This window comes from Chiloscyllium plagiosum, chromosome 11 (assembly GCF_004010195.1).
Source record: "Chiloscyllium plagiosum isolate BGI_BamShark_2017 chromosome 11, ASM401019v2, whole genome shotgun sequence".
Classification (NCBI taxonomy): Eukaryota; Metazoa; Chordata; class Chondrichthyes; order Orectolobiformes; family Hemiscylliidae; genus Chiloscyllium; species Chiloscyllium plagiosum.
Window position 1 is genome coordinate 15,147,439 of NC_057720.1, and position 24,790 is coordinate 15,172,228.

The 24,790-nt window shown below is 41.4% G+C and overlaps 2 protein-coding genes across 6 annotated transcripts in view; both read left to right on the forward strand.

Annotated features, from left to right (window-relative positions):
- Positions 1–24,790, forward strand: part of LOC122554162 (volume-regulated anion channel subunit LRRC8D-like) — an 80,487-nt gene that overhangs the window by 36,848 nt on the left and 18,849 nt on the right. Inside the window, exon 1 of one of the 5 annotated variants that reach the window (XM_043698746.1) lies at positions 20,115–20,223. The exons of the other annotated variants lie outside the window; for them this stretch is intronic. The gene's annotated coding sequence lies outside the window, so the exon portion shown is untranslated. Of the gene's footprint in view, positions 1–20,114; positions 20,224–24,790 lie in introns of those variants that run through there. 5 annotated transcript variants of the gene reach the window in all.
- The window catches only part of LOC122554163 (volume-regulated anion channel subunit LRRC8C-like), a 98,179-nt gene that overhangs the window by 16,544 nt on the left and 56,845 nt on the right, over positions 1–24,790 (forward strand). The window lies entirely within an intron of this gene.

Consider the following 24,790-nt stretch of genomic DNA (forward strand, 5'->3'; position numbering starts at 1 on the left):
CTGCTGTAGTTTTTTGGTGGTGGACTAAGTTGTCACAGCATTGATGTTGAGGGAGTCAATATTGAAAGTGATAGATCAGCTGCTTTATCCTGGAGATACTGTGGACCCTGAGCTTTATTGGAGCTGCACCCATCCAGACAAGCATTCCCTTACACTCCACACTTTGCGTTTGGAGATGATGGGCAGGCTTTTGAGGAGTTTGGACATGTTCTGATTCAATTTATATATTCATGTAATACTACTTATGGATGACTACTGCTTTCTCATATATAAAAATTAACTTTTTTCTCTGTGGGATCCTTGTATGGCAGATTTAAACTTCTATCCAAAGTGGCTGAGAGACTGGATGTTCACAAAGTCATCTCTTGAATTTTGGAAGTGAATGGCAAAGATTAGCACTTATGAATGTTTTATATCTGAAATTTCAACTTCACTACTGAGTTTTATTTAAGAATCCCTACAGTGTGAAAACAGGCCATTTGGCCCAACAAGTCCATACCGACCCATTCCCCTACCCTATTACTCTACAGAGTTGAGTACCAATTTTACATATGGTATTGTAAGTTGTGCATGAATGCCTTGTAGTAGAAATTGCACAGTTTGCTTGAGTATTGCTCTCAAACATATTAACAGTGGGAACAGCGTTTTAATAGTTTTGGAGTTAAACCCTCACTTGGATGTCTGAATGTTGAGATTTGAGCACCGTTTTGTTATTGGAACTGCTTTTCTTTTCAATCAAGACTTTTCATTTGTATTTTTACAAGAAAAATACAATGACAATAAATTCTTAATTCTACTATTGCAGGCTATTAAGACCAATTAATGCACACACTTCCTCTACAGCTTAGTAACTATTCTCTTACAAAGTAGATCATCATGTGATTGATGCCATCAGATTACTGATAATGCATTGTTAACACTGTCTCTATCTCATTTCTGGGAAGCTAGGTTCAGCTTAATGGGGCTATGAAAAGTGCAATCTGATGAAAAGCCATCTCGGCTCAGAGTTGGCTTGCTCTCTCTAAGAACATTGTCTACCGTGCTGTGATCTCTAGCATTTGTTTCCAGTACAGATTCCAGCATCTGCCGTAATTTGCTTCTGCAACCTGCATGTCGTTGGCAGGAATTCAGTGCTTGCGTTTGATGCACTGCTTGTTCTGTTGAAATTCAGGGTTCCTCATGAGGTGCAAAGGTTTGTCACAACGCCGGCTCTGCAGTTGGAGCTCTTTACCCCAGTCCATATTTACCTCTATCAGGCTATCTCTCTACAGGTACATTCTGGCAAAAAAAATGCAGTCTTTCTTAATAGGTCAGCTATGAGTAGTGTTGTTATCAGTGAATTCCTCATGAATTCTTTACATCATCTAACCGTAGAGAAATCAAGGTCTCACTGTTTTCTTTTAAGCACCATGGAAATGAAGCATATTTAAACAACAGAATAATTCTCATGACTTGCCAAGTTCCTTCAGTAACCACGTGCATATTTTTTAAACTAGGTTACCGGGTACTCTGCAGGGACACATCTCTATATTGTGTGTGGGCTATTATACAGCTGTGCTCTGCATGTAAAGGGTAGCCACAGACACCACATATAATGGAAATCATCCATATAACCAAAAAATGTACTTCTGGCCTCCCCCTTCCCCTCGCTTCCACAGATAGAAATCTTCCAAAAGCAAATCCAGCCCCTGATTCCAGAATTATCTCATCATTGCTGATGAGCAACATAAGAGCATGTACAGCCTTTGAGGTATCAGTAGATCTCCTTTCTGTATCTGTAGAGACGTGCCAAACCTCTGCCCAGCACCATTATCAGAAATTCAAGGTAAACTGTTTACTTAAGAATTAGATGTTAACCGATGTTTATGAATCTAGCAAAGGCATCAGTCAGACCGCAGCTATGAACAGTTTTGGGCCTCCTTTCTGCCTAAGGAAAGATATTTAGCAACCTTTTTTATTATCCAGCACCAATGGATTCCGGAGTGCATTGGTTGATCAGATATTCCGGATAGTAAAGTAATGCAGGGGATATACACATCACTGTTATCCTTTTATAGCATAAATCACTCAAATAATCTGACTTTGCCTTAAATAAAACTTACCGGGAGAGAGACCTCTTGCTACTCTGATAACGCAACAGATTGGAATATGAGAACAAATTGAATGAACTGTTGCTATTTCACATGGCCACTCAATTGAACAACAAGTATATTTATACTGAGGTAAGTAACTCAAAAACTGTAATAATTGGACGGAATAACACAATAAACCTCGCGGTATTTGAGGTGTATAATTTTGGCCGGTTTGTCAAGGTTGCCAGTTCAGGAGATGCCGGTTAAAACAAACCTTGCTGTACTAACATTGCAGGCAGTCCAGTTCAGTGGGCCCACCGTAGGTATGGAGGGCCAGCCTTAGGAAGAGAGGTTGAGTATTGGACCTGTAGTCATTGGATTCCAGAAGAATGAGAGGCAAGCTCATCAAAACAAGATTCTAGGGAAACTCGACAGGTTAAATGCACTTCACCTTTTGGAAGATTCTAGGACCAGAGGATATGATTAAGTGGTAACCCTTTTAAGACTGAAGAGGAGGAATTTCTTTTCCTGAGGGTAGTGCATCCTGTGGCATTATCTGTCTCAGAGGGCTGTTGAGGCTGAATTGATTTGATTTATTTAATGTGATGTGTATTTTGTTACGAAAAATGTTGTATAGCATTGCCACTGTCCAGCGCCATCTTAAAACACAGAAAGAAACCAAAACATAGAATATGAAGGAAGAAAAATGAAGATGTAAAATGTCCAATTTTATCAAGTTAAAAATCTCACAACACCAGGTTATAGTCAAACCGGCTGGACTATAACCTGGTGTTGTGTGATTTTTAACTTTATGTACCCCAGTCCAACACCGGCATCTTCAAATAATGTCCAATTTTATAGTTCTTGTTAAGTGTTGGGCCATGGGCCATACGTCATGGGTCCAGTGGGCAGATACAAACCCCCCATCGCCACCTTGCTGCTACAGGATCAGAAGTTACCATTCCTTGGCACCATCTTGCTTCCACTGATACTCTCGCCACTGAGTCCTTGCTGGAGCTTGCCAGTGCAGGCACCACCGATGCTACTGCATCACATAGTGGGCCCAAACCTGCCTCTGCCATGAGTTGGCGCAAGGGAACACTAACACACCTCTGCCATCGACACTTGCCCGTGCTGCTGTGTTTACTCCAATTTGCGCTGCTGGGCCTGCTCACTGATCCTGTTATCATGACGACTGAGCTCTTCACCAAAAGGGAAGTAAAATAAAATAGAAGGGGGAAAAAAAATGAAAAGAGCAAATGAGCCCTGAGCTCAGAAGCCCTACTCCTCCACTATCTTACCAGAGTATAGTTAAGAATATTCAAGGCTGTGAGAGATTTTTAATTAATGATGAATTGGAGGGTTATGCGGAAAAAGCAGGAAGGTGGAGTCGAGGATTATGAGATCAGCCATGATTTCATTGAATGGGAGAGCAGACTCAATGGGCTGAATGGCCTACTTCTATTCCTACAACTCATGGTCCGGTTGAATTTGCTCCATTCCCAGTGCTCAAAATTGAGGCTTATTTGAAGTTCATTACAAGACTCTGAGCTTCCAGTGGCCTGCCATTTCAACACACTACCTTATTTCTTGGCCATTATCTCTGCCTCAGGCTTACTGCAGTGCTCCAGTGCAACTCAACGCAAGCTAGAAGAAAAGCATCTCATTTTCTGCATGGGAATCCTGCAGCTTTCTGGACTCCATCTCGAGTTTAGCAATTTTAGGGCTTGAAGCAACTTCTCCCATGCCCTTACCCCTTACTGTGCCTTGTTGTCACATGGTTTTCAATTACACACAACACATTGTTAGCCACTAACAGTCCCCATTATAGTAAATATTCCTTTTTCCTAAGCTGATTATTATCCACTCCTTTTGTCTGTCCCACTGTCCCCGTCTCTCTTTTTTGGGGTCTATTTCCAGCAAACATCTACTCCTTAACCCCTGTCTGTGTCCCTGTCCCTGTCTCCCCTCCCGCCACACGCACGCACGCGCACACACCAAAACCCCCATCTACTACATAACAAACGACCTCCTATTTCTTCCTAGCTTTGATCAGTTCTGAAGAAGGGTAACCGGACCTGAAACACTACCTCTGATGTCTTTCCAGATACTGCCAGACCTGCTGAGTATTGCCAGCGATTTCTGTTTTTGTTTCTTGTTGGGCAGTACGGTGGCTCAGTGGTTAGTACTGCTGCCTCATAGCACCAGGGTCCCAAGTCCGATTCCAGCCTCGGGCGACTGCCTGTGTGGGGTTTGCACATTCTCCCCGTGTCTGCATGGGTTTCCTCTGGGTGCTCCGGTTTCCTCCCACAGTCCAAAGATGTGCAGATTAGGTGAATTAGCCATGCTAAATTGCCCATAGTGTTAGGTACCCATAGTGTTAGTCAGAGGGAACTGGGTCTGGGTTGGTTGCTCTTCGGAGGGTTGGTGTGGACTTGTTGGGCCGAAGGGCCTATAGGAAATCTAAATTAAATCTTAAAAAATCTAATTGTGTTCTTCCATGAGGTGGATAGCTAAACATATTCTGGGAACTGAAAGCATGATTTTGCCTTTTTTTTTGCTCTCCGGAAACTGCCGTCCTTACCTGGTCTGGCCTATACAGGACTCCAGACCCACAGCAATGTGGCTGATTCTAAAGAACAATACAGCATAGGAACCTTCAACTCTCCAAGCCTGTACCGACACATTTTGTCCTTCCATGCTAAAACTGTCTTCATTTAGAGGATCCTCTATTCCCTTCCTATTCATGTATTTGTCCAGGTGCTTCTTGAATGCTGCTATTGTATCTGCTTCCACCACCACCTCTAGCAGTGTGTTCCAGACACTCCCCACCCTTTGTATGAAAAACCTGCCTCGCACATCTGTTTTTAATCCCCCCCCCCAAACCCTGCACTTTCAACCCGTGTCCCCTAGTAATTGACCCGTCCACCCTGGGAAAAAGCTTCATATTTTCCACACTCTATCCATGCCATTCCTGATCTTTTAAACTTGTATCTTAGTTGCCCTTTGGACAACTAAGGATGGGCAATAAATGGCCTAACTAGTGATGTCAATATACCATGAACAAATTTTAAAAAAGGTTATTAGCTGAGTCAGGGGCTGATCTGTGCAAAGCTGCTCAGGCCTGCTTTGGATCTGAAAGTGTCGTTCAGCAAACGTTTTGAGATGCTGAAACCAAATAAGGACTTGTTGCAATGACTGCCTTTGCTGTGTTGTTGTAAACAATCCTGTTGGGAGGATGTGGGAAGAGACGATAAAATGGGCTGCAATGTGATTTCCTTAATGTTGGCAGCAGATTCTCGGTAACTGTTGGTAATGAAAGGTGGCATGAGATTTATTAAGACTCCTTGTCAAGTAATCAGTTACTGTAATCTATGATACTCTGTGTATTGTTAACCCAATGTCCCTCTTACCTGGGTTGATTGTAGCTTAACTTGACAGAATTAAAGTTTCCCTTCTAAGATAGTTCTGAAGGTTATTTTGAAAACTCCTCCATTTCAGTAGTCTTGACTGTTAAGCAAAGTAAAATCGCTTCTAGCACCAAATAGTCAGTTTTACTCTGTTCTGTTTTGAGAAAGCGATCTTGGCACATTAAAAAAGGACTTCCATGTATAATGTATTTCATAACCTTTTGACATCTGAATGTTTCTAGAATGAATGGAATACCTTTTGAAGTACACTTGCTATTGTCATGTAGGAAATGTTACAGTGAACAACAAGTTCCTACAAAGAGACATGTGTTAACGACCAGCCCAGTGTCTGGAAGGAATGGGGCCCTGTTTCTTTATTCAGAAGAGAGCCAAAAGAACATTTTAGGAAGTGGGAATATGTTTACATGTGACAATATTTTATCAAACTGATTTATTTTTTGTGACACATTTATTTTTCTAACTTGTTTCTTTATAACTGGAATCCTAGTGAATAGAGTCCAGTGCACGATAGTTCACCGTGCTATACAACATTGCAATAGGTCACCAAGCTTCATATCATCATTCTTAGATTACTTAGTGTGGAAACAGGCCCTTCAGCCCAACAAGCCCACTCCGGCCTTCCGAAGAGCAACCCACCCAGACCCATTCCCCTACATTTACCTCTTCACCTAAGACTACGGGCAATTTAACAATTCACCTAACCTGCACATTCCGGAGCACCTGGAGGAAACCTACGCAGTCACAGGGAGAATGTGCAAACTCCACACAGACAGTTGCCTGAAGCGGGAATTGAACCCAGGTCTCTGGCACTGTGAGGCAGCAGTGCTAACCACTGTGCCACCATGCCGCCCAGGAATGCCTTTTAAAAATAATGCCTTTAAAACTTTGTCCTTCCTCTTTCCAAATTAAAGCAAGTGGAAACCAGCTAAAATGTACACCTGAAATAAAACTCAAGTTAGTTGTGATAATCCAAATGAGAGCAATCAAAGTCTCTCTCTAAAATAATCCAAAAGCTTCAAGTTGTCCTTGCTCACTGGGGAAATATATTGGAAATCAAGCCCAATTATTCCGAGAGTGGAAGGCAACAGGAGGTCTTTTTTTTTTACAATGGGCATATAAAATTCTCCAGCTTCCCTGATTTGCAGACCCAGGTTGTTAGAAAGCGCAGACTTGGTTTCTGTATTTAACAAGATTACTATTTATTTCAAGTAATTACACTCTCTTGCTGCAAGCAAGCAGTTATAAAGTACTATATAATACTATAAATTAAAACTCTCATCTCATTATAAACTACTTCTTATATGTGTGTGTGTGGGCATGCAAACAGACAGGGAAAAATAAGTTATAGACAGGAAAATTGCAAGGCGATTTAGTGGTTCCTATTAACGAATTGCTGAGATGATTCTTTATGTTGGTCAGAATGTTGGTGTTCAGCCCTCTTCAGATGTTTCCACTAGTTTGTAATAAACAGAAGATGGCTGGTTCATTTATAAAGGTTCTCTGATTCATCAGTTAAAGGTTACAGCTTACAACAACTACTGAAGGAAAGATTAACTAGTTATTTTCAGGTTTAAAGAAGTTTTTAACTGCAGAGAACAGGTTTGATTTCTGTACCGGCAAGATCAAAAGACTCCTCTCTATCTTGTTCACATCCCTAAGCTGTTTGGTTCTCAGGTAACTAATCATATGGTTGTTGGTAAGCAGAAGGCTTCTGTCATCAATAACTGGTCACTAGTCCATAGACCAATTGACTTCCTTTTGCCATCTGGTTGTATCTGTACAAAAGTCCTTGGGTCTAATTTGTTTACAACAACTTCCTGATATGGTGAAATGTCACCAAAACTGGAATATTTAACTCTGCTTTCTCTCTGCAGATACTGCCAGACCCGTTGAATTTTGCCAGCAATTTGGTTTTTTTTCCTCTCCGATCTGTAACATCTACAGTTCTTTTATTTATTGTTTCACTTCAATTCCAGCTTTTCAAACAGCTGTTTATACAATCCTTACCATAAGTATCAGGTTATTTGCTCTTCAAAAATGCAGCAATCTCTTAAAATGTTAGTTTTAAAAACAATTCTTTCTCACTTCAGTCCACAACTTTTAAAAAGAACATAAAAATCTAATGACAGTCTCTGCAAAGTAGGCCTTAAATATAAAAAAGCAACAGATGTGTTCATATTTTGGATGTCAAAAGAAGGATAATAACAGAATTGTTTGCATCAGTTTTGCACAAATTTCAATTTTTGCTTTGTTATTCATGTACTAGGTGGGAGAAGGTGGAGTCTGTCTGTCTTTTAGGAGACAGTGAGGTCTGCAGATGCTGGAGGTCAGAGTTGAGTGTTGCTGGAAAGGCACAGCAGGTCAGGCAGCATCCGAGGAGCAGGAAAATTGACGTTCCAGGCAGAAACGTCAATTTTCCTGCTCCGCGGATGCTGTCCGACTTGCTGTGCTTTTCCAGCAGCACACTCTCAACTCTCTGTCTTTTGCCAACTTCCCCCTCTCTACCTTTTTTTCATTTGTACTAATAAATGGGCGGCACAGTGGTTAGCACTGCTGCCTCACAGCACCAGAGACCCGGGTTCAATTCCCACCTCAGGCGACTGACTGTGTGGAGCTTGCACATTCTCCCCTTGTCTGCGTGGGTTTCCTCCGGGTGCTCCGGTTTCCTCCCACAGTCCCAAAATGTGCAGGTTAGGTGGATTGGCCATGCTAAATTGCCTGTGAATGCAGGGGAATGGGTATGGGTGGGTTACGCTTCGGCGGGTCGGTGTGGACTTGTTGGGCCGAAGGGGCTGTTTCCACACTGTAAGTAATCTAATCTAATCTAATTAGGATAGTCATTGTGTGGAACTTGTGTACGGCATGAATGTTACTTGCCATTTATCAGCCCAAGCCTCAATGCTGTCTGGGTCTTGATGGCACAGGCACAGACTGCTTTAGTATCGGAGGAACGGTATGAAATCCTGTGATCATCAGCAATACGTCTACTTTTGGAGGGATGTTCACTGTGGGTTGGGCCGAGGACGGTATCTTCAGGAACTCCTGCAGTAATATTATGGCACGAAGATGATTGACTTTCTGACGCTGATATTTGTGGGGGGAGGACGCTGCCACCATTCCTCTTTCAGGGCCTGTTTAGTGAGCCTTAAAAAGAATAGGCTTTTGTTTCAACAAATGCAAGTTTACTGCATGAGGACAAGCCGGTACAAGTTATATTACCTAAGTAGACATTGTTATTAAGATGGCACGGTGGCTCAGCAGTTAGCACTGCTGCCTCACAGCGCCAGGGACCTGGGTTCGATTCCAGCCTTGGGAGAATGTGCAAGATCTGCACAGATGTTCTCAGTGTCTGCATGGGTTCCCTCTGGGTGCTCCAGTTCTGCCTACAATGCAAAGATATACAGGTAAGATGAATTGGCCATGGTAAATTATCCATAGTGTTTAGGTATGTGTAGGTTAGGTCCATTAGTCTGGGGTAAATGTAGAGTAGGGAATGGGTCTGGGTGGATTACTCTCTGGAGGGTCGATGTGGACCTATTTCCACACTGTAGGGATTCTATGAAGGCTACTCGTGCTTCATTGGGATGGTATGCTGGAAATTGAGCCCTGCAATCCCACAAAAGCTCAAGATTTCCTCGAAGAAGGCAAGACTCCCTAATTTACCTGTCATTTAGATTCAGATTACTAGAAAGCAGGAAATAGTTTCTGTAGCTATTGAATCGCTGTTTCATTATATATGAATATTCGTTTACCTGTGGTTAGGATCCATGTACTGTTGACTTTTAACTTCTACTGGTTAAAACTGCAACTCCTATATAAAATCTTTCCCTACACACATGAGGTCAGGCACAAAAGACCAATTGGTGTTATGGGTGGAGGCAAACATTGGGAAGGCAGTGCTGTTTGCTGAGATGGTCCTTATGCTTTGTCAGGGCTTCCTGTTTGTCAGTCTTTCTGTTCTCCAGGTGCTTCCTCTTGTCGGGTTCAGAGTAACTGGTTCACAACTTTAGTCTCTGACTTATCAGTTAAAAGCAACAGCTTACAGTAACTGGTGAGGGAAAATAAATAGCCTTTCTTCATGCTTGAATGATCTTTATTGCAGAGAAAAAGACACCACCATCCATTCAGTGGCCCAAAAACTTCTAGCAATATCATTCACACCCACAAGCTGTCCAGCTCCCTGTGAGCCAGTCACATAGTTGTTAGCAGCCTCTGCCATCAACAATTGGTTATCTCTGCACAGACTAATGAGTGACTTGTAGCCAACTGAATCATATTTTGTACACCCCGTGGGTGCCAGTTTGTCTGGAAGCAAATGGTCTTGGTGGGTGAATAAGTTTTTTTAATGGCAATGTTGTCCATACTTCACCATTTTGCTGATGATATAGGGTAGACTAGGGCAGTAATTGTCTTTCTGATTAAATCTTGGGCTGTTTGGCACATTGTGTGGTAGATGCTCATGTTGTAGCTGGACTGGAACAGCTTAGCCCATTTCTTTTGTAATCTTTGCTATATCCAGCGTTTTCAAATTTTCATGCAGAACATATTGGATTGGATGAAGGCTGGTTTCTCTGATACTGGGGAGTTGAGGGGAGACTGAGATCAATCATTGATTCAGTATATACTTCCATCAAATGCTTCAACCCTGACTTTTGCACTAATGCTGGGTGCTATCATTTTGCAGATGGCAATGTTCATGGAACATGTCCCAAATCACTTCGGATATATTCTAAAGTTATGTACAATCAGTGCAAGAAATCTGAAACTAACATGGAAAATATACAAGTTAACAGTAAAATGTCAAGCTCAAAATATCCTAAAACATTGCTAATTCATTTCTGGAACACCCTTGTTCTGGCTGATTAGTGTGCAGAAAATAACTTCAGATGGGTCAGTTTTAATTTCAGGTTTTGGAGCTTGACCAGGAAGGCTGTTATGGTGCAGTGGTAGTGCTCTGACTCTGGGCCAGAAGGCTCCGGTTCAAATCCCACTTACTGAAAGATGTTATGACACATCTCTGGAGTTGATTCAAAAATGTTTTTTTTTAAATGGAAGGGAACTTGAGCAGTAGTGTTGCCATGGTGCAGTGGTCATGTCCTTGCCTCTGATCAGGAGGTCAGAGTTCAAGTCCCATCTGCTGCAGAAATATGCAATCACCTCCAAGCAGGTTGATTTGCAGGTAATAGGAGCTTGAGCAGTAGCTGATGTCAGCCTTGGTGCTTTGTGGAGAGCAAGCTTTTGAAGTAAACACCTACTAAGGCTGTGCCTGCACAGAGGGAATGGATGATTGCCAGGCAGTGAATGGAGACCAGACACTCTGTGCAGGAGCACCCTATGTGGATACCCTTTGGTATTCAACACTAAATGCTGAGGGTGAGGCTTATTAATAACATTAAAGTCTATGAAATAAAATGAATGGATGTGTTGTTGGTTAAGTGATGAGAAATAGGTAGTGATAAACAGTTGTTTTCACAGGATATGTACTACAGCTGTTGCTTTTCTAAATGTATATTAATGAGGAAGAGTTGGACGTGCAGGGCACTATTTTAAAATTTGAGGATGAAAATAATGAAGTATTGTGGGCTTTCTGGAAAATAGTCATAAATGACAAAATGGCATTGACAAATGAAATGGCTGGATGTGTAGCAGGCAAAATATAATGCAGAGAAATGTGAAGTGATATATTGTGGTAAGAAGAATGGGGAGAGAACATAAAAGCTAGAATTCTGAAGGAAGTGCAGGAGCAGAAAAATGTTAGAGTAAATGTGCACAAATCACTGAGAGTGGCAGGATGGATTTGAAAAGTGTTTGGTAAGGCATGCTGGATCCTGGGCTCTGCCTTGATTTATAAATAATATGCAATCCCAGATGTTATAATGAACATTTTTATAAAGCGCTTTTTCCCCCTCAATTCTGCGCACTGTATTTTAGGGAAGGATGTGAAGGCATTCGAGGTGAGAATTGGCTCTAGGAATGAGGAGCCTCGGTTATCTTGATAAGTGGAGAAGTTGTAACACTGAGGAAGAAAGAAGAGATTTTCTAGAGGTTTCTGACAACAATTCTGGAAGACCCTGTTACCATTCCTGGAAGGGTCGTGTTCCAAAGTGATTTGCTGAGCGTTATGAAGCATCTGCTCAAATGTGTTTTATCAGTGCTCATCCACTGATTTTCCCCTTAGTTTATTTTTCCGGCCCATTTTAGACAACTTTCTTCATACCTCCTGTAATTGCTCTTATTTAAATTTGAGGATATTGGGTTCGAACTTCAGATGCTTTCTTTCAAATGAAATTCAAAATTCTGCAATGTTGTGGTCACTTCTCATGACCTTTAACTCTGAGATCTCCTTTTAATCTTACCTCATTTTACAATAGGTCTAAGATACTTGTTCCTGTGGAAATTCTGCTTTAAGAAACCAACCTTGATGAATTCTACATAAACACAAATACCATGTTTCTCTGCTCATCTGTTTTTTCTGGTCAGTATGTTGATTAAAATCACCCATGATAATTGTTCATGTCTTGCACGCATCCACTACTTTCTGATTTAGAGATGAGAAAACTCTTTAAGGGTTTACAGACATTCCCAGCAAAAACGTCTTTCCCTGCTATTCCTTATTTCCACAAAACCGATTCCAGATCTCAAACTATTGTATCTATATTGCAATTCGCCACCATACTGACGACCATATTAGCAAGACCACCCCACCTCCTTTTTTCCAAATTTTTTTTTTGCCTGAGTATTGAGTTCCCAGTCTTGGTCACCTTGCAACCACTTCTCTGTAATATCTGTCAAGTCAGATTAATTTCTTTGGCATCATCTCAGATATCTTGTTACAAATGCTGTGTATTTATATAAAATGCCTTCAACTCTGACTTTTTACAACTATTATTTACTCTAGTTCTAATTTTTACTGCACTGTTCTGCACATATTTTCTACCTTTCCTGTCACAAGTTGATTATTATTCACTTCTTTGCTACACTGTACCTCTGTCTCTTGTTTAACTCCTGTCTTATGCATTCTTCAAAGAGAAAAATACAAGATGTGTCTGCTGTTTGGGATATAATTCACAGGGGATGGCATGCTGTTGAGCAGGGGTTCATTAATCCCTCATTATCTTTTGTAGTCACCAGTTCATGAGGCTGTGATTTACCTCTTTTTCCCTTTTTAAAGGATTGTAGTTTGAAGTTCCCTTTGCGTTTTCAGGTATGACATTCCATAGGTTAGTGTCTCTGCACAGTCATATAAGTTATAGCCAAAAATGGCTGTAGCACCCATCTTTCTACACTTTCAATCTCTCCCAAGAATCTTAACCATTTAATTTATGTTATTGACTAAATGTACACTTTTTTTTATATTCGTCTGCCTTTAACATTGCCTGCTTCTATTTATCCCATTCTTCTAAACGGTTTCTATTCTCTTGCATTCTTCCTCAGTTCCTTCCAAAAGCTATCCCCCTTCATAAATCCTTTTTGACTATCTCGCTGGCTAATTGAGCTTTTGCAGTTTACCCACCATCAAGGTAAGGTTAATTGGCTACAGATTCCTGGTTTATTGACTGGATTCCTGGATTCTATGGTCAAGATACTTCATTATAGTACTGAGGAATTGTTCTTTTAGATGAGATTTTGATCCAAGAGTCCGTCTGCTGATTCAGTTGGACATAAAAGATCACATACCAAAACTTATCCTTCAAGCAGCATCTCATAAAGAGTTAAATGTACTTGATTTCAGGTGTATCATTTCTGTGCTTAAATTGGAGACTGCATGTGGGTTACATGGGATAATCAGCATAACGTGAAGCATTTTGCAATGTCATGGGGATGTCAGAGACACTATATAAATGAACTGCCTAATGTTCTTTGAAAATTATTTAAAAACTTGCCTTGTGTTCAAATCCAATTAAACCATGGCCACCATTTGCCACATATTTCCTTGTTATCCTTCGGCTATCCAGGACCAGTTCTCATTATGCATCCTTCGTTGTGTATCAATGATAATTAATTGGATTCTTGAAAACCACAAAATGTACGATATGACCAAGAGCCTGAGGCAAGTTGATTCTATCTGTCAATTAGATGGAAAGGTGAGTTCCTGAACAGCACCTGTATTATTTATGGAAATCCATCTCAAGTGGCTTTTCTAATGCTATCTGCCTGAGGTAACCTTCTGGCTTTTTTGACTGCATGGGTTTGGCATGGAATGATGACTGAAATTCTATCCAAAGCACACTGTATTTTAGCTTTTTCAAATAGTAATATCTATTTAGAATCCTTTGAATTACAGGAATGTGTGTGTGGAAGTGAGGGAGGCGTCTGGAATCCAGAAGGAAGCAATGAAGGGGCTTTGCCGATAGGTTTGATGTTCTTGTCACTGGTGTGGGCAGGAGTTGAAGGAAGGATGAGCAGACTCATCACTGCATTAGTGCAGGAGATTTAAAAAGATGGAGGTAGGGGCAGCATAGCTAGAAGAACGAATATTATTCTCTGAAGCCAAGAGCATGGACCTCAAAGTCCAGTGTTGCCTGTGTCCTATCAGCTTTAACGATATCTAGGCTGGAGAGGGAGGATTCAATTTGTAGTATTTCACATGGGCACCACGGATACAGGTAGGACTAAAGAAGATGCTGGGCAGAGTAGATAGGCCGATAACCTCTCATGTACTCCTATCCCCACCCCTCTCTTGAGAATATCTTGCAACTTTTTCCCAGCTACAGCCCATTCTGAAGAAGGGTCACTGGACCCAACTCTTTCTCTCCACAGATGCTGCCAGGTCTGTTGAGTTTCTCCAGCAATTTCTGTTTTTGTTCTAAATAGGCTGGGGTCCTTTTCCTTTAAAGCAGAAAAGGCTGGGGGAGGGGTGGGTGATCTGAGTGTACAAAGTTATGAGGGGTGTAGATAGTGAAGAAACCATTTCCCTCAATAACCAAGGGGCACAATTTTAGGCTAATCAACAGGGGATTTGGGAGGGATTTCAGGAAAAGCTTATTTTTAGATTCTGAGAGTGGCAGGACACCAGAATTCCCTGCGTCAAAGGGTGGTAAAGGCAGGAGCTATCAAGATATTTAACAACTGTTTAGATGAGCAAACAAGGCTGAGCCAAGAGCTGGAAAATAGGATTAAAATAGATGCTTGATGACTGGTGTGGACTGGATGGGCTGAATAACCCTGTGCTGTAAAAGCTCTGTGTATGCTGGGAGAGTATGAATAATGAGTTAAATAAAAAGGCAGAGCCACAAAGGTGGTAATTCCTGGATAACCATCTGCTGCAATCACATTGGTCTGTGATAAATAAGATCGGGATTTGAATGTGTGGCTGAAAGACTATATGGTTTTGACATGTGGGAGACTGGAACTTGTACCTAAAGAACCGTCTTCACCCGAATCATTCTGCGACCTCTGTCCTGGCAAATTATTTAACTACGGCTGTAGGGAGGCTTTAAAATTAAATGGTGCGGGAGGATCGCATGAGGAAAGATTGGTGATGTTAATGAGTCCAGACTTTGTTTCTATACTGTCTGCCTTCTTTTAAAAAGTCATGGATCTTCAATTATCCTTTCCAACTTGTAATATTTGTGTACATAATGCCCAATGTTCTCTACTCCTAAACTTGCTTTTAAAATTATATGGTTTAGTTTGTATTGTTTCTAATCCATACATCTTCCCAAATGCCTGATTTCACATTTGCCTGCACTAAATTACATTGGTCATGTGCATGCACATTCTTCCTGTTACTGTGCACCTCACCGTTTGCTATGTTTCCAAGGTTCATGATGTCTGCACTGAAATTGCACCCTGGCTGTTGGTATATATCGAAAATCCTATTGACCCTGGGGATGCCATTGTAGACTTGGCTTCAGTCTGAAAAACAACCATCCCATCAGCACTCTGCTATCTGCTGCTTGGCAACCCCTGGGGAAAGTGCTTCTACTGAAATATTGTGAATAGAGTAGCATTGAGCTCTTCATTTTTTTAAAATTTGCAGTTAGTTTTTTATGTAATCGGAGATTTTTCATTATATAACTCTTCATTGCACTTCTCCGTTGACCCAAAGTTAAAAAGAATTCATTTTGAATTTCAGTCAAGACTAACCTGTGTACAAATATTCACTCCGTTCACACATAGGAAAGTCCAATACAGAGGAACAAGATTCAAAGCATTGTGTTTTTTTGTGTGTGGGTCTTAGCTGAGGAACGTATGTTAACCGTGACAGTGGGATAATTCCTTTTGCTAACTCAGTTGTGTAATGTGACCTCACATGCACCTGGACAGGCAGCTGGGAGCCTCTCGCTTTCTCCTGTATTCATGTTCAGGTATCTTATGAAGCCCATGGGAGAAAAGGTCCCAAAGTCTTTGTAACGTCTTTGGAGAGCCTGTAGGGTGGGGCTTTGAACTCTCATTCTATAACAGTCCATTGTACATGACCCAGTTTTCTGAGGGGAATATCGACTTTTCCTAATTTAACTATCCATTTCTGTTAAAACCTTTTAATTCTTTGTGGTTTTTCAAATTGGTTTTTTTTAAAAAAGAGCATTCCGTTTGTGTTAGTTTGGGACTTGAGTCCAGTTCAAATGATTCTATTCTATAGGAAAATCACAACTCCAGTTCTGTACTTGTTGACGAGAAGATCATTAAAAATTGACTGGTTTTGTAATGACATATGACAGGTACAGTTTTTGCCAAGTTCCTGTTTTGTTGTTGTAAGTGAGAATAGTAGAATGGCTGACTTTCATCCCCTGGTTACTTTTGTGGTCTTGTCTGTGTGCGTGGCTGCTCGTTTATTTTTAAAGGTACATAGACCACAGTTCCTCAGTCTTGCAGCAAGCTTCAGAAATAATTCATTATGTTCTCTTCTCTCCTATTGCCTTGAGTGGAATACTAATGGGGCCAGGGAAAAGATGAATTATGACTCCTGAATCATGAAAAATTTATTGGAATTTCCAGTTGTGGAAATGATCTTGCTTGTGCCTTCTTTCGAGAGGCAGTAGTTTCTCTGAAATCATCCCAAAGCCTGCTTTTAAGGTATATACTAATCTTGGAGTTAATGCAATTTTAAAAAAAAATTTAGACTGTTTCCTGCAACTTTTAATTTCTTTTGCTTGAGCGGTCAGCACCCTCATGGACTTGCTTGTGTGCAACTTCGTGAGGTGAATGTTAATAAAACCATATTTTCTGACAGTTATTAACACAAGCTGCTTTGTGCACTGTGAACTCCTGGCACTTTTAGCGTCCTGACTACCGGCAACCTGTTAAATAATAATCTGATGCATTTTAATTGTTCTCACACAAGATGTGGGCGATCGTCAGTGCCCTAACTCATCGTTAATCCTCAGCATATCCAAGACTGCTTTTGTTATACAGTGTAGTAAATTGGCTGGGACGCCTCTCAAAGATCCCAGGTAACACATGCTGCAGCTTAATGTGACTTTTTTGCTAGTCTTGTGGTGTGACTGTTACTCACTTGGGAGGGAGGGAAGGAAGGAAGTACAGTATTAGCAGCTCCTCATCTAAATGCTCTGCCTGCATTAAAAATGTGATTTCTAACCAAACGTTGACATGTTCATATTTGGGTTACCATTGTAAACATTTGACATTTATTTTCCTCTTGGCAGCAACTTTGAGTTTAATGCATCAGTAAAGAGCTAGTGTCAGAAACCCCAGTGTGTAATTTTAGACTCCTTTTAGCAATATTTACTGTCATCGCTGAATCAGTGCCCTGTAGATTTAAAAAGCTCCAGTATGTTGTACGTGCTTCACTAATTATATGCCATTTAAGGGAATGCCTTTGGGGAAGTACATCTGGTCAGGAGGAGAGGGATGTACTCTTGAATTCAATTTAATTAGAGATCTATTGCCCAGATTAAAAAAGAGAATTAAGCCATGCATCATCCATGTAAGATATCTTTTTAGCTTTGTTGAGGTTTGTGTGGAATTAGATCACCGTGTGCAGTGATTTGGACTTTTCTGTCAAAGTCTCGAACTTTATTTTTGATGTATTTCCATGTCATGTATTACCATGTGTCTTGGTAAGTTCACTGCAGTAATTCTGTGCCATGCCCCTTTAGAGATTTCCCTCTGTGTACCAGGCCCACCCTTTTCTATCTCCTTGTGCCGAGTATGACCAATGCCATCTCATCTCTTTCTATGAAAATCACATGCCTAATAGTCTAAGAAGGTTCACAAAAATACATCCACTCTATAAAACCTTCACGATCTAATGGGCAGTATCCCCAGGACCTGATCAGGTGTACCTAAGGGCATTGTGGGAAGCTATGGGAGAAATTGCTGTGCCTCCAGCAGAGGTATTTGTCATCAACAGCCACGGGTGAGGTGCCAGAAGCCAGGGGAGTGGCTAATGTGCCACTATTTAAGAGAGGCTGCAAGGAAAAGCCAGGGAACTGTAGACCTGACTATAGAACTATGAGCCTGACATCACTGGTAATTAAGTTGTTGGAAGGGATTCTGCCAGACAAGGTTTACATGCATTTGGGAAGGCATTAGGGATCATCAGCATGGCTTTGTACATGGGAACTCAATTCTGACAAACTTGATAACTTTTTTTTTGAAGAGGTGATCAAGAATTTAGATGAAGACAGAGCAGTATATGTTGTCTACATGGACTTTAACAAGACCCTTTGACGCGGTCCCACATGGTGGCTTGTTTAGTAAAGTTAGATCACATGGGATCTAGGGAGAACTAGCCAATTGGATTTAAAAAATTGGCTTGACAGTAGGAGACGGTAGTGGTAGAGGATTGTTGTTCGGACTGGAAGACTGTGCTGCAATGATCAGTGCTGGGTCCACTGTTGTTTGTCTTTTATGTAAATGATTTGGATGAGAAATTAGGAGGCAGGGTCAATAAGTCTGTGGGTTTCACCAAAATGGGTGATATAATCACCAGTTAAGAAGATTATCCTAGAGTACAACGAGATCTTGATCAGCTGGGTCGATGGACCGACAAATGGAAGATGGAGTTTAATTTAGATAAATGGAAGGTGTTGCAGTCTGGTAAGGCAAACCAGGGCAGGCGATGCACAGTTAAGGGTCGGGCACTGTGGAGTGTTGTCAAACAGACACCTAGGTGTGCACGGACATAGTTCCTTGAAAATGGCGTCACAGGTAGACAGGGTGGTGAAGAATGCACTTTGGCATGCTTGCCTTCATTGGTCAACATTGAGTATAGGAGTTTGGACATCATGTTGGGGCTGTATCGGATGTGGTGAGGCCATTGTACAGTTCTGGTCACCCTGCTGGAGGAAGGATGTTATTAAACTAAAAGGGAGCAGAAAAAATGTACAACTACGTTACTGAGACTGGAAGGTTTGAGTTATAAGGGGAGGCTGGAACTTTTTTCCGTGGAGCATAGGAGACTGAGGGGAGACGTTATAGAAGTTTATAAAATCATGAGAAGCATAGATAAGGTGGATAGCCAAGGTCTTTTCCCCAAGGTAGGGGGAGTCCAAAACTAGCAGGGATAGGTTTGAGATGAGCAGGGTAGAGATTTAAAAGAGGAGAAAGTGAGGACTGCAGATGCTGGAGATCCGAGCTGAAAATGTGTTGCTGGAAAAGCGCAGCAGGTCAGGCAGCATCCAAGGAACAGGAGAATCGACGTTTCGGGCATAAGCCCTTCTAGAGCCCTGGGGGGCAACTACTTCACACAGGGTGGTGCAAAAATGGAACAAACTGCCAGAGGAAGTGGAGGTGAGTACAGTTACAACATTTAAATGACCTTCAGAAAAGTACACTAGTAGGGATATGGGCCAAATGCAGGCAAATGGGTCTAATTCAGCTTAGGATACAGCATGAATGAGTTGGACCGAAGGGTCATTTTTCTGTGCTCTGACTCTATAGTTCTGGTACCCCTGGGAGAGATGATAGAAAAGAAAGCAAAAATCTGTGACCAGTTCAGGAAATATTACATGTTCAATACAGTGTAAGTTAAACTAGTAAAACTTTAAGTTTGAAAATATGCTTTGGATGTGAGGAGAAAGCGCTGTCCTACCAGCTTCAGAATAAGAATAAAGGACACCCTTAACCTTGCTTCCTATTGAAAGGATAGAATAGTGAAGTACCTCTAAAGATTAGGAGCCAAAAGGCATTAAGTTCATCCGCTTACTCCATTAACAGATGGCCTGGTCTCTAGAATTGCATCAATTTTTGTGTTCTCTCATTAGTGATTGTTCATCTTTCTTCATTGCCTACAAATTATGAAATTTGATGGAACATATCTGGTTGCTGCAACCTCAAGCCTAGCACTTGATCATTTTACTTCAGTTGTGGAGCTGCAGGGGACCAGGAAGTTCATGATCCAGCTGGAAATTGATTGATTTTTACTGAGACTGAGCATGTTGTCATAAAAGACATGGTTGAATGTCACGAGGTGCTGGACATTCCTGAGTTTTGCAACATATGCAGGATTCTCCTGACTGTGGTTACAAATTCTTTGTGAGCTGTGGCATTTTGAACTCTAGGCTGGCCAGTGAAATTGATCATTACCGCCTACAGACAACTGTTAAAATGGGTTGCTGTATTTCAGAAGTTTTGCCAAATTTGCAATTAACTGGCTTCACACAAGCTTGTGACGTGTGAACCAGCTTACAGCACTATCTGTGAGAAAAGCACCTTAAAGCCAAACTGTTGTTCTGCTGCTTCTAGTCAATTTGAACTTCTCATGAAGCTCAGTGTGGATTGACCTTGCATCGCAGATTGGATTGAATGGGCTGGTGAGTATGTGAAGAAACATTACATATATTGGGCATATCGTGAATTGTATGCAATTTCAGGGTCTGATTACACCTTGAAAAGCTATAGTGCTTCCCCGATAGTAATTAGGTAATAACAGAATGAGGAGGGTGAAGAGTACCTTTTTATTACTTATTACATTTCTTCAGGAGCGATGTCTAATTGTATGCTCCTTTTTAATTTAAATGAGCAAATAGTCTGAAGCACTCAGCCACTAGAGCATCTGGATTGTGGTAAATTGCAATAGCAAAACCTCTTGGGATATTTACAAGGATGTTTGCAGGGTTGGAGGATTTGAGCTTTAGGGAGAGGTAAAATAGACTGGGAATTTCCCTGGAGCATCGGAGGCTAAGGGATGACCTTATAGAGGCTTATAAAATCTGAGGAGCATGGATAGGATAAATAGACAAAGTCTTTTCCCTGGGTTTGGGGGGGTGGGGAGGGGAGTCCAGAGGGCATAGGTTTAGGGTGAGAGGGGAAAGATATAAAAGAGACCTAAGGGCAACTTTTTCATGGAGGGTGCTATGAGTATGGAATGAGCTGCCAGAGGAAGTGGTAGAGGCTGGTACAATTGCAACTTTTAAAAGGCATCTGGATGGGTATATGAATTGGAAGGGTTTGGAGGGATATGGGCTGGGTGCTGGCAGGTGGGACGAGATTGGGTTGGGATATCTGGTCGCTATGAACAGGTTGGACTGAAGGGTCTGTTTCCATGTTGTACATCTCTATGACTCTATGACAGTATTGAATTTTACTGAGAGGTGGTCAGTAAAATTAACCTAAATGTGGGAAAATAAATATGTAAGCGTTCAACCTCGTTTTCAATCACTCTCACGCTAGAAGATAGGTGAAAAAGTTCTGTTGTGCCTTTATCTCCAAGTTGAGATCTGATATGCAGTCATAATATTTAACTTTTCTGAATTACTCCAGTTAACATCATTCCTACCAAGCAGTCAAGAGCACAGATGTGACACAAGGTTATTTAAATGTCGTAACACTTGTGAAGTTGGTTTGAATATAACTTATTCCATGGATGATGTAGTATGGTGAATGTTTGGGGTAGGATTTGCTGTTGAGTCAGTAATGTTGAAGACTTAGTTGTTTAGAAGTTGCAAAATGGCCTTCAAGAAAATTTCTCTTCTAATAAGGAATCTTTTGTGTGTTTATGCAACTGTGCTAAATGAAATGGCAAATATTGTTTTTTATAGTGCTGATTGGAATATAAACGTTGGCCAGGGCATGGCAAAAATTATTGTATTCCTCATCTTGTAGTACTATTGTGCCACTTTAGGTCAAACAGAGTGGGAACTGGATGGCGCACTTTATCATCCCATTCAAAAAGGTGGCACTTCCATGGTACTACATAGGTATCTCAATATCTTCTCATAATACCAAGTTATATTAATGTTGACTTCAATATTAAGCTATTTTTCATTATTTTTAATTGAATATGTTTCAGCTTTCCAGTGAGTCACAACTATAGCTGGATTTTATAGGCACCGTGATTTCTAATATTCCCCTCCTTCTCCCCTTACCAATTAAAAGGTGGAAGATAATGTGGCAGGTGAAGTGGGCACAAACCCCACTCAAGTCTCGATTAGAGTGGTGCTGGAAAAGCACAGCAGGTCAGGCAGCATCCGAGGAGTGGGGAAAATCGATGTTTCGGGCAAAAACCCTTCATCAGGAATGCCCGAAACGTCAATTTTACTGCTCCTGGGATGATGTCTGACCTGTTGTGCTTTTCCAGCACCACTCTAATCTAAACTCTGGTTTCCAGCATCTGCAGTCCTCACTTTTGCCTACAAAGCCCACTCGTAACCCTGTCAGCTGACCTGCAGCAACGTCACACTGGGTTTAAAGGTGGGACTTTCACCTCTTTCTCTGGAGGAGGTCCTGCCAGAAAGAGCCTTTAATAGAGCTGAGAGATCAACTAGCAAACAGCTGCCGAGCTTCTTGCACATGTGCTCATCCCATTACCAAAGTAAATCGAGCAGAAATGCCTCAAATGGCATGATCGTGGGTTTTTTTTTATTTTGAGGGCAATCATGTGGGTAGGAGACAGATTTGTACCCACTAGCCCCAGGTGTAGATTGGAGGCAGCCACCAGTTGTTAAGTGTTGAGATATTGTAGTAAAAATGGCCAACCTTCTGGCTCCTATCCCCATGTCTCCTTTATAGCTCAGAGCTAACTTGATGCCAATGGTTGGCCCCACTGTCTGCCCTTACACCCTTGTTGCCAATCACCTAGCAACCATTATAAATATACTTCAGGAGCCATGTTTAGGTGACATAAAGTTCTAAATCTTTTCATGGCATTTGAAAAAAAGTCTCCCATTCGATACATCTAAAACTGTCACATACTTAATCCCATAAAAACAACTACAGAACAACCTCGATTATCCAAACAAGATGAGTGGGGGACATTTTGTTCAGATAACTGATCTGATCATAAACAAAGGAAGCATTTACGGGACCTTGTGATCTTGTTCGGATAATCAGAAATTTGGATAATTGATGGTCGGATACAGAGGTTGTTTTGTATTTGTATTCATTACACCATAAGGACAATTCATTTTCCAATATTCTCTTTGATCTGTAATCAAACTGTGACCCCATTTATTCAAAGGCTGGTCATTTAAATAACATGGTAGTTCTTGCCTAACCCCGCCTCTCCGCCTCTCCCTCATGCTGAATACATGTACTGACTATTTTGGACTTCTACTGTTTTTTAGTTTAGATTTCTGGCATACCAATTATTTACTTTTGCAATGAAGTTCTTACTGTAATTGTTAATGGAATTGTTAAATTGTTACTGTGCCCTTACCTCCTGTGTTAAACATTTCTAGTTTGCGGTTCATTTGTAGCTATCTAGTCCATTTGTTTGACTCTGTTTAGGAGAGCAAAGAGCCAATAAAGGGAATGTCGGTCACCCATGGGAAATCTCTCATCCATAATTCCATGCGGCTGCACAGTGAATCAGTGGTTTGCACTGCTACCTCACAGTGCCAGGGACTCTGGTTCAACTCCACCTTCAGGCGACTGTCTGTGCAGAGTCGGTACATTCTCCACGTGTCTGCATGGGTTTCCACCCACAGTCCAAAAATATGCAATTTTAGGTGGATCACCTATAGTGTCCAGAGGTGTTTAGGCAAGGTGGATTAGCCATGGGAAATGCAGGGTGACAGGTATAAGGTGGGGGTGCTCTTCAGATGGTCACTATGGACTCGATGGGCTGAATGGCCTACTTCCACATTGTACAGGTTCTATGATTCTATAATCATCACTGAAGCAAATCAAAATGGTATTTTCATGTGATGGTGCAGTTGGATGTTATCTGTACATGTGGAATAGTTCCCTTTTCTTTTCGTTTTAGCTAGACCAGCTTTACTGGCTCGAGTAGATTTTATACTGTATTAAAAATTGAAAAGGCTCCTTCAGTTGCACCTTTCAAACTCTACCACTGGAAGGATAGAGACAACAAGCCAAGCAACATCCACAACACAAGTTCCCTTGTACAGTTGCCTACCATCCTGACATGCAACCATCTCGGCTGTTCCTTTTTTGCCAATGCATCAAAATCCAGAAACACCATCTTTTAACAATGCTGTAGGTGTACCCATTACTTACCCCTCATCCCTTGCACCATTCATTACCCCCAACTTGTGTGATTTGGGATGTGCAGTTTTTATTTCTTTGAACAAATTCCTCCCTAAAGTGGACAACAACAAAACTGGAGGACAGATCTTGCATCCTGAGGGGGAAATGCTGAGAATCGAAAGCATGAAACGAAGTGGAAAGAAAGATGAAAGTGTGTTGATTTAGAGGATTATTTGAGTGATCAAAGGAAATATGTTATTAATTGCTTAGTGATGGGTGCATTATGCTAACTCTCTGATCGAAAAAAGAGACCAAGAAACACGAAAATAGAGAAAGTAATCTTGCACCAGCAACTTTACAAAGATCCAGCAGCTGTAGTACAGGATTTCTGCATAATGACTGGGTCTCTGCTACTTACATCCTCTACCATGCCTTCATTGCTTCAAGAAGCAACCATTAGGTTAGCTTTTCATGTTGCTCCCTTAGTAAACTTCAGCTTATCCAAATGTCAGCCTCCATTGTATCTCACACCAAGCCCTGCTCAGCCACTTCCCCTGTGCTGACTGACTTCTTTGGTTCCTGGTGTAGCAAAACCTTCAGTTCACATCCTTGATAGTCACTCCTGTGAAGACCCCAATGTTGTTATCCCAGCTGATGGTACTACTGGAAAGGTCAGAAACCTGGCTTTGTGTAGTAGTAGTGGTAGTAGTAGTAGTAGTAGGTGGTGGTGGTGGTTAATGGTAGTGGTGGTTAATGGTGGTTAATGGTGGTGGTGGTGGTAGTGGTTAATGGTAGTGGTGGTGGTAGTTAATGGTAGTGGTAGTGGTAGTAGTTAATGGTAGTAGTAGTAGGAAGTGAGGTCTGCAGATGCTGGAGTATCAGAGCTGAAAATGTGTTGCTGGAAAAGCGCAGCAGGTCAGGCAGCATCCAGGGAACAGGAGAATCGACGTT